Genomic DNA, 16,062 nt, shown 5'->3' with positions numbered 1-16,062 from the left:
TGTTGGTAATACAATTTTTTCTTAGCGCACTCTCGAGACAGAAACTCAAACAAATTTCCATCGCTTCTATTCCCTTTTGAACATTAATTTTTCCTGTTTTGGTAACAGGATGTCTCAAGTTCTCAGATAAGGAAGTAGAAAGAAAAACTTGTATCGTCCCGCTGGTTGGAGTGATAAGTCAAATGCATAACCTCCAAATAACTTCGAACCAGAAAATGGTTCTTCTTATAAGTCGTACCATAGACGGCCTTGAACACCGAGTGAGGAAACTAAATCCGAAGGTATCAATTACCCGAAACAAAAGATGGACAATGCTGCGACCACATCTTTGATGTACTGGTGTTCAACGGAGTGCCGCGACGCCGATAACTGTCGGACGGGTCCGAGGGTGTCGGTCGGGGGAAGGCAAGGACGCGAGCTTGTGGCTCGAAGCTCCGTTCGTCTAGCAGTCAGTGCCGCGCGTAACGTGACCGAAGCATGACGGAGAGCAAAACGTGCGCGCGCACCTCACTCGGTGCGGCGTCGGGCGGGAGATTCAATTGTCACGTGTGGAAACTGTGCGCCGTAACTCTAAGCATCTTTCTTTTGCTTTCACCGTCATCTATTCACCCACTCAGTTAATCACTCATGTCTTCTTTGTTGCCATTGAACTAGTTCTAGGCTTCCTCGTTCCGTTTTCATTCTTATCACTGCGTTATTCTCGTTTCTTGTCTTCATCTTCTCCTTATCTTTTCCCCTTTTCCTCGGTGTTATTCGTGTGCTTTGACCATCACCCAATGGATTACCGGGCTGTGCTCAACGCTTTGATTATCTATCTTCTCAAAACTTCCAACACATGAGAATTTGTGTTCTCAAAGTGACAGTGGCTGGTGCAGAGTGGTGTCATCGCGATCAATCCGTCACGCGATAAGGATCGATCGTTGAGATGTCGTTTCGGACATTCCTTTATCGGAGGATTCGGTCCTTCGTTTTTGTGAGTGCGAGAATAAAGCGACGACTATCGTTCAAACGGAAATACCAAATACGGTCACAATCGTATAAGAAGTGAGTTTTATCATCTTCATCGCTGAAACAAATTTCTAATGTAATACGTGAAAAAGTTAAGACCCTTATTGTACAGTGATGATCGTCAAGGGTTGTTGGACTGGCCCTCAAAGATTTTTAGACCTTTCGGACGTCGGTGTTCGATAGTCTTCACTTTTCAGTGGTACGAATCACGCGGTGGCGTGAGATGACCGGTGCTCTGTGCATGATCTGTCGGCAAACCTAGAAATGCAGGATTTGACGTGTCTGACGGCTGAATAATGCCCGAATATCTAGCGCGAGGCCGCTGGTGATCGTGATTCGTAATTTAGGTGGTGAGTTTTGTGCTGTGACATGCTCGAGTTGTTGGAATATGTAGTGCGCGGGTTGCAGTGACGTTCGGTTTTGACTGAGTGTCCACTACCACCCCATCCACCCATTCATCCATCCATCCATCCATCCATCCATCCATCTGTATGCCTATCCATCCGGTGTTTGCTCCGGCGCTCGGTTCGTTGTTTAATCTGTTACCCTGCAGTTCACTGGCGATTTGGAAATACCACAATGCTTCAGCTTCCAGATCCGGACCACACAACGTGAGTTTTGCCATTATTATTACTTCTATCTAATCGGAAGTACCGAATCAATGCAGAATGAATGACATTAGAAATTTATAAATTCTGCTATTGACATGGTTGACCACCTATTGTGAAATTTAGCTTGAAATTACTCACGTAATTGGAATTAATTTTACGATAAATCGACGTCTCATCCTTTATTCCAAACGAGACACCCCCTTATTGCCCCACATAAATTCAAATCATTCCGATGGATTTTGAAAACTCTGAAAAAGTCTAATAAAATCTACCATCACGTTTCTCATTGTGATTTGATTGTGTTCGCATGTTTTGAATACTTTCAGAATTTTTTTAAACGTTTCAGAATTTTTTACACAATTTCACAACAAACAAATTTCCCATTAAATTTCTAACATCTTTTTATCATTTTGTGGGCTCGATAAATGATTTTGAAAAAATTCGTGGAATAAGTTTTAAATTTGATATCTTCAACAAAATTTATTCTGAAATTCAATTTCCTCATTGGAACTCCAAGAAAGGAATCTATCTCAAAAGTGAACGAATTACACGAGAGTTGTCAAAATAAAATCGGAAACAATCAGATTTTACAAAAATATCAGAATATATTTCTCAGTTCAAGAATGATCAGAAGTATTTTCCCACGATAGGGCCATTTGAATGATCCTGATTTTTTAAAAGTCATGGTGTTCACTTTACCTGGAAAACCTGGCAGACCTAGAATTGTCAGGGAATTTGTATCGTGGTTACAAAAAAATATCAATAAGAACATTAATTTTTATATTTCAAGGTGAAATAAATCTTTGATGTGACGATTTAATACCTGTTCAAAAAAGCCGAAGAGACGAGGATAAAAATCTGAAAATTTTAAACAAATATAAGGCAACTAAAATATCTCAAAGAATTAGCATACTTACTAACCAGAACTGGGAAAATGCCATAAAAAACTGTCCTTTGAGTTCTGGAAAGCTATGAAATGGCATGGAATTTATTACAAAAAAATTAGTGGCTATTGTAGAAAAATTTTTGGGACAAGACGTCGGTATACAGATGAGGGTATGAAAACTCGGAACATACACACACACACACATACTTACCTGCCTGTACACATTATTCCGACTGGGGTTATTGATAACCGCATTTGAGAAATGGAAGTCCTTATCCATTGGCGTTTGAAAGCATGCGAAACGCATAAAAGACTCGTCAGGGTGATCGCTTCAATCCTCATTTAAAACTGAGGAGCGGCGAATAACGGGGGCATGGGGGGTGGTATAAGGGGAAGGCAACATAAAAGGCCAGCAACCCCTATACCACGCAGGCCTCAATTGTTTCGGGCAGGCAGCGTTCATTTGTTTTTCTTTGCGTGTGCGCTTTTGCACGCCTCTTCCTCTCCTCCGCTCTTCTCCTGTTCTCCTCTTCTCCTCTTCTCGCCGCTCTTTCTCTTCTACTCCTCATCCTCCTACGCCACGCGAATGACTTTTGTTTCACGCACGTGAAATCTACCTCCCGCGCGTACGAGCTGTATTAAAATCGGCCATTGTTGTGTTCGTCCGGTCTTCAATGCGGCTGCGGGAATTACTCTCAAAGCTTTTGAAATAATATCCCCTTGGTTGAAATACATGCATATATATATATATATATATGTATGTATATGTATATGTATGTATGTACACGATATCCATAAACCTATACCTCTGCACAGAAAACTTTGGCATGTTATATATACGTATATACATACACCTATGTGCATCATATATATCATACAATAGAAATGGCGTAGTGTTCGGTACGGCAGGTTTCATTTGTTCGCATAGAGATGAATGTAAAACGAAATAGAGAAGAAAAATAAAAACAAAAGAAATTAGCACTTTTTTGTATATATCTAGTAGTTTTCTGAAGGTACCAGTTAGATCCGTTTTTTTTCTTTAGAATTTGCTAATATTTTAGTCTAGGTAAGACGCCAATTTTTCTTGGGCATTGATTTTGCTTGTGTATACGTGAATATTCAGCGACGAAATGTGTCTTATTTGAGCTTGGAGATACGATTTGCGGTTTTGAAAGGGAGGATTCAGGAAAAGTTGTTGCGGTGGTTGACGTTTCACTTAAACGAGCGGAATCATGATCCGCTAATTGAAACAGGCTCGCGTGTTATCGCGGTCAACCCGACCGTCATGCCCACCTCGACGAACCCGGATTACAAGCAAGCCCAACCCTCCTCTCCATTAAAAACGTCACTTACCAACTACCGATTAAAATAAACATGCGGGCTGCACGCATTTTGAACCAAAGTAAATGTGCCCGCTGTGTTCGACTCTATGGTTAAAACCGGAGGGAGGAAGAGGCAGCAGTAAAAGAGGGTGGAGGTCGGAGGATGAGGACTTGGAAGCGCCTGCCGTGGCACGTGCCCTGGGCTTCGGAGGTCTGAAGCTGAAACCCTTTGGGTTCGTTTGATATCTGAACGAATGGTTGTGCGGCTGTTGGAACAATCGCAAAGAATATACGGGTCGGTACGTAGGTACTATATTATAGTAATTATATCAATATCAGGTTAGTTGAAGTATAACATCATAAAAACAAACGTACAGAACGATTTAAAAAGGGTTCCGAGGCTAACTCGTCCACTTGTTTCCTCGACTAATGGTCGTCAGTGTGCGTATGGACACTCCCGCATGACACGCAATGTCGTGGAAGCATTGCAACTTTTCAAGGCTTGAAATGTTTCAGATGCATTACGAATACTGATCTCTATACTAACTGAATGGCTGACTCTTATGATTCCAGCACACGGCAGCTTGTGTCGATTAGAAGCCCCAAAAAGCAACACTAGCGCTGCAATATCCGAAGTTAAACTAACGGGTTACGTGGATAATAGCCTATCAGAAACAGATTTAGTCACATGGTTTTGTCACTTGAACCAATGACATACAAAGTGAACTATGTGATTCGTTAGTTCCATTCAGGCTACAGAAGCGCTGGTGTCGATTTCGTCTGTTTCTAATCGACTTAGGCCGAGGACGTTAGACAGCCATCTAGTTAGATTGAGATCAATGATTACGAAATATCATGGAAACATTGCAGCGTGGCAATTTTCCAAGCTTTTCATGAAATGTTTCAGATGCTTTCCATACTGTTTCAGAAACATTGCAGCATTCATAAATTATAGGTCTAGCTCTAACAGTTTGAATTTAGAAGGACCGCAGTAAGTGTATTGATCACAGATCATCGTACCGGAACAGTTTGAATTTAGAAGGATCGCAGTAAGTGTATTGATCGCGGATCATCGTACCGGAACAACCGGCAGCTGCACGTGATGAAAAAACGTTGATACGACGATTCGACACACGATCATCATCCGTGTGGCAGCGTAAAAAACAAACGGGCATAGCATATCGTGTGGGCAATTATATTGGCAATTAGCTACGCCTCGGTCGTGTTAGAAATTGTTTTGTAATAAATGTGACGGCCGGCTGACAGCGGTTGCCACAACAGGCCAGAACCACCAACCCCTCCCACCAACCTGTCCCATTACCGTCGATTTTTACCCGGCGTTCCCTCCGACACCTACCTTGTCATGGGAGCTCCGACACCCTTAGTGTGTATATGGGAACACATGTTCACCAAACGCAAAACACAAGGGGAAAAAATTTACAATATGCCTTGGATGTGCTTCGAACATTAATGCTCAAGAATCAAGAGCTGAGGTTGATTTTCTGTATCTCTTCTCTTAAAATCGTTACATCAAGTGTAGAACTGAAGTGACGTAGAGAAAATGGATATATATATAGCGATTTTCTTTCTCTTTCATCGTAATGAAAAGAAACTCTTCGGGATGTATTCGATAACTTCCGTTGATATGCATAAAGGCGCACAAGATGTTCAACAGATTTACCACCTGCTGTGAGAACACTTTTCTCTGCATTAGCTAAAAAGCATTCAGTCGTTCAGGTTATGGCGCGATTTGTATGCAGATGTCTGAGATATTATACCTACACACTTACCCACGCCCAATGGCAGGGATGATAGCACCCATTCATTTGACGGAAAAATTTGCAATGGAATGATATTTCCTGACAGAAATAGGATTTGGTTTTTTTTTATAGGAAGGTATAAACTACGTCTACAACGAATCAAAAATTGCATATCAGTGTAATCCTACGATTTCTGAAATCATTTCAGGGTAGATTTTGAACTGAATTTATCATTGAATCAGTAGAATTTCCAAATGTATGTAGGTTGTGCTTCAAGTTACGAAAGAACACCATGAATTATTTCAAACCATACTCCAAGGGGTTTAGACTGCTATTTTTATCTTCTTGTAATCTTCGTCTTCTTCTCTTCTTCTTCCTCTTCATATTGTAACTGCGCATGTTCATTTTCTCGACAGGAGAGAGGCATTGTCTTACTTTACTTAATGCAAAAGAGGCTGGTGCACGCGCACAGCGAAGCGGGTGCGCGTCATTCATTGAAGGCTTCTATGAAATCAAAGCTCGGATTGTCGGCGGAATTACCTCCATTTGAAAACGGCGTATTCAGAATTACTCGCACATGAAATTAACCTTACTTGTTCGCTCCTTTCAGTTACAGAGCTTCAAATATACAGGCTTGTACTATACACCTGGCTTATAACTTGCCATATAACGTGTGCAACAATCGTAATTACAGGACGCCAATTTCACATCAAGTCTCATGTGTTTTATAACTTTTTTCCATACGTAATACCAAAATATGCGCCAAATCATTTCAGTCTTTCTCAAAACTAGTTTGGTAAAGTTAGTTGGACACATTGAGCAAAATGAATTGTTGGAGCCACAAAATTTTTCTTAGACTCAAACAATTTTCTTCTTATAGCTAGGGTATCCTAATCACTTTTTTCCACTGGCTTAGTTGATAATGATGGTGAATATAGTGTGTGGAATATTCCTTACTTTCAATTTTTGATACGCGATAGTTTTTCTCAGCGCAATTAAGAGGGGTTCAAAATATTAAGACGTCCTCCGCAGAAGGATGAATAAGACTAAATTGTAGCCACAATGCTGTCTCACAGCCGTATTCTGAATAGCCTTAATAAACTTGCTAACACCACGGAAATACCGCGCCAAAGACTCTCGGGCCAGAGCCAGTAGCAGCAGTTACCCAAACAAATATGCAAAAAGAAATTTTCTCTCCCATTTCCTCATCCACACGTTTATCTGCTTTCCTTTCTTCTTCAAATTTGAACTTGAGGACTTGGTTTCTGTAGAATTGAACCATTTTGACCTATTGCATAATTCGTAGTGCGCACTTTGCGACGTGAAAACTGCACGTTTATCTGCACGTACATACGTTGCGTGGCTTTTTGTAAGTGTACATGGGAAGAGAACATGCGAAAAAGATGGTTTATATGTGGTAGTTTGTCGGCACCGCGTCGGGAGGGTTGTGGTTAATAGCGCTCGACCCGGTACTTGACGAGCCTTAGTTGGAAGGAAGGATCGTGGTAAGGAGGGGAAGACGGTGATACGTTTGTTCGATTGGTTTCAACGCGTTGTTCAAACACAGAGGTCCCGCTTCATCGAAGGAACCCTAGACGACGAAATTAGGATAATTATGAAATTGAAGAACTTTAGATTGAAGTTATCATTATGTTCAATTTTGCAGACTTGTCGTTAGAAACGATTTTAGGCTTAGAGAAGACCATTGAACCTGTCATTCGAAATCAATCCACTGAGTTTAACTTCAGATCATTCAAAAACTTGGATATTTAAAGTTTAAACCATTCCAAAACTTCATCGTACAAAGTCATCAAAGTTTAGAACCAGAAACTTGATCATTTAACGTTTAGATTATGCAAGAACTTGACCGTTCACTGTTTAAATCATTCCAAAACTTGATCATTTGAAATTCAGACGGTCCAGCCGAAGCTTGGACCGTTCCAAAACTTGACTAGTCGAAGTTTAGACCATCGGATAATTGGACAGTTCAAAGTTTAGATCACTCTGAAATTCGACCATTCAAATTTGTCTTGAACTTAGATCCATGCATTTTATCAACTTTCCGATAGTCTGTGGACTAGATCTACGCTTCGTTCTTGTGCCGCAGTTGTCGGCTGATGCGCCACCAGGAGACGGATTGTTTACAGAGTGATGAGTCTTCACACTGAGTTCGTTCTTTCTTAGCTCTGTCTTTCCATGTTCTATGTCTTTCGCGTTCCGAGACCCCACTCCATGTTCCAACCATTGTTCCGCCGTTCCTTTACACAGAGTAAAGTATCTACAGGCGTGACACAATACCAGGGTGGCTGGGACGCGCGGCTCAGAATCCCTCGCACTCTCGTTTCTCTTCTCGTGCCTTCTTTACCCACAGAGAAAGGTACCTGCCTCGTTTCATTTCTTCTTTCATCATGCTCTTCCCGCAGTTTCATCGGCTAAGATCAGCAGGTTCTATCACGAGATAGGTATGCATGCGAGCAGCTGTCCTTTTTGCTGGTGTATTCCGAGTATCACCGCCACCTCTTTACTGGCGAGTCATTCAAATCTCACTTACCCCAAATGAGAAACCATATTCAATGATGTCTGAGTATGCAAAAGGTATCCTTGTACTATATAAAGAACCATAGCTTATACAGAGTTCAGTCAATTTACCTGATTTTAGTTGGAATCTTTGCGGGTTTAACAATAAGTTGAAGTAATTCTTCCTCAAAAATGAAGTATTCATTTTTTTTAATTTATGTAACGATGTTATAAATAATGTCACTTATGTTCTTTGGAAATGGTGGTGGTGGCAGTGGTTGAGTCTTTAGCGGAGACTAGGCTTCTTCGCCAAGTGACAAGGCAAGCACAGTTTGAAATCAGTCACGCCTGAAGCCAGTGTTTCTAATTATTGTACAGTCGGGTAGCCAGCAGCGATAGGCTTTCTTTATGCTGGCAACGTGCTATTTGCTAATAAGAATCTTTTCAAAACATCTACCTTTGAACACTACACATTCAATCTGTGTAATTTAATATGAACTGAATGGTGGCATTAATTAACAGAAGGCATTCATGCAAAGTCGACGGTATTCTTATCTGAAGGCTCCTTAGAAACCGTCTGCGAGCTTTTCACGAGGCGTATAATATAACGTGTGCATATTATAAAGCCTTTCATATTATCCTGACAAAAACAGGCTATATAAACTATTAGAACGTATTGTATGCTGTTTTGGTGGTACCTCGCTTTGTCGACATACCTCCGTTATCTATGCCTATAGACACAATTTTTGTATTCCACTTGCCAAGTTTGCCTTCAAGGTCCACTTGACAATATGCAGAAGTTCCTACACTTAATAACAACCTCTGATAAAGCTAGCTTACCGCAGACATCATTCGCCGACAATGTATAAGAACAGGAATAAGTAGAAAGCCAAACGTCGATTCTTCGATCATTCCTAGAAAGCGATGACGAGAGTACGACAATTTTTTTCTTTTCTTTTTTTTTTCGTGTTTGCCGATATCTTCATCTCGCAAAGACCAGGCTGCGTCGGTATATCAGTATTATAGCATCGAAGTACGAAAGAAGTCCACCTTCCCGTTCTTCGCACGAGCTGAGCACTTCCATCAACCTATTCTCTATTCACTAGCAGACAAAGCATGCCCTCCACCCTGCCGCGGGGGGCGGTCAAGTCACCCTTCGGAGACTCAAAAGGGCTGGAAAGCCCCCTGGCCGGAGTATTATTCTATAGTTGTGCGTGGTTACCAAACTTATTAACTCGGATGACCAGCAGGACGTGCCCACATTTTTCGATTGCGTTATTTATACCGTGGAGCCATGGTCATTATCACCTGACAGCGAGATTTGGGACTCTCGGTTTGCGGACGGTGCCTAACCAATTTCTCCATTGTATTGTATAGCTATTGCTGTAACCATTTCTGTTTGCAATCTTCAAATTTAGCCAGATTATCGATCGTGCTGCTCATGTACTCGGTTTATGTTTAAGGGATGTCGGTATTTTTTTATACGTAACAGACAGGCTCGGCAAGTCATTCTTTTGAATCATTTTTCTCTCCTGAGTAGGTATAAAAAAAAATCTCTTCAAAATTTTGGTAATTATTAACTTGCTGATTTTTTATACCAGTTTTTAGGTTACGACATGCCACTTTATGAAACTGAAATCCATAGTTTTTTTTTCGGAATACGATTTACCGAATTTGTATAAGTAATACTAAAAATCAGGTCCGGAAACCGTTTGAGCTGCAGGTGAGATGGTTGCTTTTGTAAACTCCTGGCGGATGAAAGGGAGGCTCATTGTCAGTAAAACTGGATGACTTTTCTATCCTTCAAGCGTTTTTACTAGTTCTCTAAAGAAATTTCACGTATTCAGCTGCAACTTGCCGTTTTGGGTACTTTGATTCTGTTCTTTTTTTTTTTTTTTTTATCGATAAACAGTACACGTGGTTCGTTCTACGTGCATTAATATCGTGACACCCAGTGTATATGTGTACATATAATATATGGGACAAAGCGAAGAATCCGTGAGCATACATCGCGCGAAGTCCATCTCGCGGAAAAGACGAGAGGAGAGGAGAAGAGCCACGTTTGGTGTGGATATGGGGGTGGGGAGGTGGAGGTCCTGGCGCACACGATGCCGCGCGTCGTCGCGGCACATTCACGTACGTGCTCCGGCGTGACGTCACCGCATTGTTAGACGAGCGAGCATTGTAGGCACTATTGTGAGTCTCGCCATTATTCTAAGACAATCGTCCGACACAATGAGATGAGAGGACGAGTAGAATGGACGGACGATTCAGCGTGCGCCCAACGACGACGACGGCGATGATGACGATGACGATGACGATGACGACAATGATGACATGACGATGACACCGGAATTCTCTCAAGAAGAATATCAAATGCTTCAGCCTCCTTGTAACAGTCACACCATTATAGATGTCGTTATACTGTGATTCCTCCACATCCTTGTTGGACTTGTGTTTATCCAATCGATATTTCGACCATGTTTTCTCTTACAATCTTTTATTGTAAATAGTCGTTCGAAAAATTGGCAAATAGTTCGTAAGTCTAAAAAATTATTTTCGAAATAGACCTCATAGAGCTGGTTTCCACATGCGTGTTAACTCCAGAGTTCGGTAGCTAACATTTTCGATGGAACGAAAATTGTTACGAAGGGATTCCATATCCTCGATCTGCTTTTTGTACGGATCTTCGTACGCTCACTTCTTTATGCCTGAACACAGTGAGTAGAGGGCCCCAATGGTTGGGTTATACGCATAGGATATAATTTTACAATATATTTAATATCAATTTATGAGTTAATCCTACCCAAAATAAATGTATATAGATATAACGATATAGAGAGGGAGAGAGAGAGATAAATGATACATAAGTAGATGGATAGATTGATAGAAGAAATGTATTTATGTACATTCCGTTGCACATTATAAAAAAAAACGTTGAAATAGTAGTAACAATAGTAATGATACAGCAGATTTAGCAGGACGTACAAAACAGAGAGAGAAAGATAGACGATACGCCACAGAAAGTTTTCACTTCTGTCGCGTGTCCCTCAACGCACACTTTTTCTTCGTACAAATGTCATCTAATTTGCGATTATTGGTAGAATCCTTCAGCCCAAAACTTGATCGATGTTTAATCCCCCCTTTCCTACCCCCAGAACAGTGAAATTGTAAAATTGGAATACATATACGTGTATAATTGAACATGAGGGGTGTCTGATCCACTTGCCAGGGAATGATCCAAATATGTATACCCATACATATATGGTGTACAGAAAACTTGAGAAGCTCGTGCGGTAGACGCCACATGATCATCGGATATTCCTGGGTAGCAGAAGTGTGTGAGTGGCGCCCCAATGCCGAGGGTAAACGGGGGGAAGGAGGGGTGCTCGACGCAGGAATAGGTGTACGTACAATGGTTTTGGAGGTCGTATAAGCTGTGTTGGTGCCGCTGCTGCATTGTTACACCACCAAGCATTGTTGCTGGGGTAGTTATTGTGTTGCAAACCTGTTTTGTGACCGATCGTACCGGATCGCACATCCGTTCGTCCGTCATTCGCCATAATGGAGGGCAGCCACAGGAACGTAGCCTTGGAACTACCGGGGGTTCGATCATCAGCAGATCTAGATACTGAACTTTGACCGTCTATCGGTAATTTCTCAACACGTGCTTATTATATTAGCCTTTCGCTTTCGTTACTTTTGAGGTGTCATGTCGCCTCAGGGGTATTACGAATTGGTCGATCTACTAGTTCTCGGCTTTATGTGGAGAAGAATTGATTAATTATTTTTATTCAGAAAGATGAGCAGAAAAATGTCATAAACGAAGCTTGTTACATAATAGCTTCTTTATCCGTTGCGTAAAGACAGGAAACTAAAAGGACCATTGTTCTTAACGTATTCAAGAACCCCAGTCTATATGAACTAGGTTGTGCAAAGGTGGCGTCTTTGTATCGCTGTGGACAGTAGAATTTCGCGTTGAAGAACATTTGTACCAAAGAAGCTGTGATGCAGCAAAGTACGGTGCATGCGTGCAACGTGTGTTGATATAGATACACAACAGCGCATACATGCATACGACAAACGCATGCTGCAGGCCATAGAAATTCCCTCGTAGGAATACACACAGAGTTATAGTGCACGTTGTTATTTAAGCCGTGCATAATAGAAACTCTTTTATGCCTCTTGTGTTTTACATTTGAGACCGTGTCGCTGCAGAGGTTCCTCGAGAGGGCGCATTCATCGCGTTGAATGCCTCCGTGTGCGCACAATACTTTCTATAGCGCCAGGCTGCGTCGAAAAATTACGCTCTAAGGATACTCGCTATGTCTTATCTCAGCTGCGTTCGCCTCCAGACGTGGCCACGTAGCTTCTGAGTTCTGAGACACGTTAACGACAGGGTGAATCCTCGATGAAACCCGACTCGAAAGTTATGCTCTGAACACTCACTTGTGCACCTCAACGAGACGCTCGAGGATGGCTGGTGGGTGGGAACAACAGGTGTATACTGAGACAAATCGCCCCGTCCGGATCCCTCGAGGAGTTTTCTCGCGGTTATCACAGGGTGGTAGAAGGGTGGGGTGCTGTTGCGGTAGGTTTAGATCTTTTTGCCAAGGTTCATGGGCGAGAGGTTGAAAAATATTTAGATATTTAATTTAAGCGTGCCCCAAGGGATCAAGGAAGTGGGACAGAAATGAATTCGACGCTTAAAGGCATCTTATTTTTATGGGGTTGCATCGCATCTTCCTATTTTACTGCCGAATTCAGTAGATAGATATGTAGATAGATGGTGGCAGGCTGACCTAATCAATAGTAAAAAGAAGGAATATTTCATTAACTGAGAGAGAGAAAATGTGAAATATGATTTGCGATATTTTTCGGTAAAACAGGAAGGTCCAACATCGCTTAAATTCGAATATCTTCCATGGAAACTTTCGAGTCTCCGTGTACAGTGGGTGCTATAATTTTTTGACTGGTGGACACGTGGTGGGTGGCAGAGGAAAAGGGTATTGTGGGTAATGTAGGTACCTAGCCTCCCACCATGCGAACGTGCCTATACGTGTACACTATATAGCCTGTGTATGTGCCCTTATTCAACTCTTTTGTCTAGGCAGCCATTCTCTCGCACATTATCAAGCCTATTGTCTCTCACATTGTTACCCCTTCCCCATCGTTTCATTGTTTTGCAATTTCCCCCACTTAACCGATATGCCCGGTACCCCAATGCCACCCTCGAGCTGAAACTACCCCTGACGCCGGTGCGCCGCGAGGTTCGCGTGCCATTGGTTTCCCTCTGCTTTTTGTCACAATTGCTCTCTCATCTTTGGTACATCTGCCTTCCGTGCATGATCAAAGCTTACGCACAAGTGTACAAGGGTAAGAAATCAACGCTTCTCCACCATTGGCGCAACTTTTTACGTAACGTTACCAGCCATCATGAAGATGACATATTTACTGGGGAGTCTGACTCTCCTCCGGGTAACTTCGTATGTCGCTACAGGTACTCAACTGTCGCAGATATACACGATAGACAAGAGGAACCTGTTAAGAGTTCGAAACTGTCGTCTGTGAAGTCCGCACGGTCTCCACACGCATGAAAAGATGGAGGGTGGATTTTACTGTGCAGTTCGGCAGGGGATGGAGAAGGGTGGGAAGCACCGCGCGAATAAGCTGGCTTCTATCTTCCTCTTTCGCTCTTCCTCGTTCGTTCTCTCCCTCTCCGGTTCGCCGGTAGCCGAGGAGAATAGACGAATTGTTCGGCTACGGCTTTTGTCTATTTTACCGACGTGAGTTCCGAGGGCTTCTATTCAAATCATTTCGAAATATTCCGAACTGAATATGTTGTACGGATTCGTGCACCGCCATTCCTCATTATTGTGTCCAATTTCGTATGCTCGTGAAGCCGAAGCATAGAGACTGATTTCAAAAGTTTTCCTACACACATAGTCTCTCTCTTCATGGACTCACAATTATTACCACTCTCTCGCATATTATGCAGAGCGTATGAAACGGTGCTCCAGAGGCATTGTCAGTTGTCGGGTAATTGTACATAGGTGAACCGATTTTTTTTTTTCAACACTGTAAGAACAAGTTTCTTACATGTCCACATACAATTGGAAACACAGCTGACTATCAACCACCGAATCTGTCGTTCTAGATCTTGCAATCAAAATCCTTGTTACTTTCGAGAAAATGTGAAACGATCACCAACACGCGATGTGGAATAGTGTAGAACGCAGAATTTCACGGTGGAACGGAATGGAGATGATCAGAAGGCAACCGAGATAACTGGTATCTGTGTTAGGGGAAGGGCATACGGGTGTAGGGTGGATGGGTCGGCAGACCCGATCGGTGGTAGAAATGTCTGCACGTTTACCGCGATCATTGTGAAACGGATCCGTACATGGACGACGGGTTTGTGCGGGGAATAGAATTATAGATAATGCACCCTGATCCATTCAATTCGTGCAAAGCCGACGCGCCAACACGCCGACGAGGTTGGCTCAGCTCGCGGACGCTCAAGCTACAGAGCCCAGCACAATAGTCACTGCCGCGGTGGTGTGGAACATGCTTGTGAAACGGGCACAATAAAGGCACCGCATATGATAATGCAAGGTATGCGCTCCCGCCGTGCAACGTGGTGCTGTTCCCGCGCTGCGCTATTCGGTATTCCGTCGAACGGGATACAGGAAATACTTGGTACCACGAGCGGCACCAATACATCCAGGATAGATGCGGGACCCTCGGAAAGCTGGCTAACCCACCGGGTGAATACCTTCGACAGAATTGTTGGAGTGACGCGTTTCCCCCTCCTCGTCAACCGACGCGACGCGGCGCTTATGTGCAGGTGCTGACTTTAGCGCCGGGTGACGTCCACCTCTCATGATGACATCGAAAGTCAACAGACTCCGGCTTCGATCCCCAAACCTAAAAGCCCCATTGTCATCTTCTCATCAAAGCCAAAATATATCGTCAAAGCAGACACGAAAAATGGCTTGATAGTCAGTCTGAGTTTGAATCGCGCAAGCACTGATATGTTGCACGCATCTCGATATTAGAGAAAGAATACTTATCGTTCGCAGAGCTTATTTTCAAGTTTTTGAAGTCTGAATATTAGATGCAGATCAAAGCGCCGGGATGCACATTTTTAGTGCAACTAATGTCAAGGTACCATACTTTCTTACAGTGATACCGTGAGCTGTGAATGGCGAGTATCAAATCCTAAGCTGTCGACACATCGTAACCTGCAACTATAATAGTACTTTAGATGAGGCAACCCGAGGGAATAAGAAAAAAGGGGGTTCAGCTTGGGACGGACGGGAGAAAAAAGTTATGGTGTATTGGTGGCGTAACAATAGGTATATGGGGCGGCTGCCGCCACAATGCTGCGGCTTGGCTGACTTCTTTGCGTGTCAAATGACTGAAAAGCTGGTGGGCGGAGGGGAGGTGTGCCTCGGCATGAAAGGCGTGCGCTTTGGAAACAATGCCGATACTCCGAGCTACATCCTCATCTCCATTCTTCGTCTTGACACTGGTAGCGGTGCTTGGAAAAGGGTTACTTTATATTCTTGTGATTAAAGTTATGTGTTACTTTCGCTCTATTTACTCATCCGGTGATACAGCCAACACCTTATCTAGACGCTCCTAGTGTGCAAGTTTTCAGTTTTGTTTCCTAGCAGAGATCCAAAAGGTAAAGGAGTCCCAGTGATCTGCAACGATCGAGTCTACGTCGATTAGAGGCGTCATCGGGCATTGTAACCAAGCTTCCCTTGAGCTAACGAGAGGTTGACTTGTGCCGCTGGACCCTTTGGTGATGTGGTGAGGGGCAGGTGGGGAAAAATGGGGATCAGCACGCGCCGTGATCCCCTTCCACCCTTCCACCCTTCCACCCTTCCACCCGCCACCAACCACCAACGCCATCTCGGTCGGCCAGCTATCCCTGCCAGCGTCCCGTGACC

The sequence above is a fragment of the Diprion similis genome, chromosome 3, assembly GCF_021155765.1.
Source record: "Diprion similis isolate iyDipSimi1 chromosome 3, iyDipSimi1.1, whole genome shotgun sequence".
NCBI classification, from domain to species: Eukaryota; Metazoa; Arthropoda; class Insecta; order Hymenoptera; family Diprionidae; genus Diprion; species Diprion similis.
The sequence above is the reverse complement of the archived record's forward strand: the minus strand, read 5'-3'. Positions refer to the sequence as shown.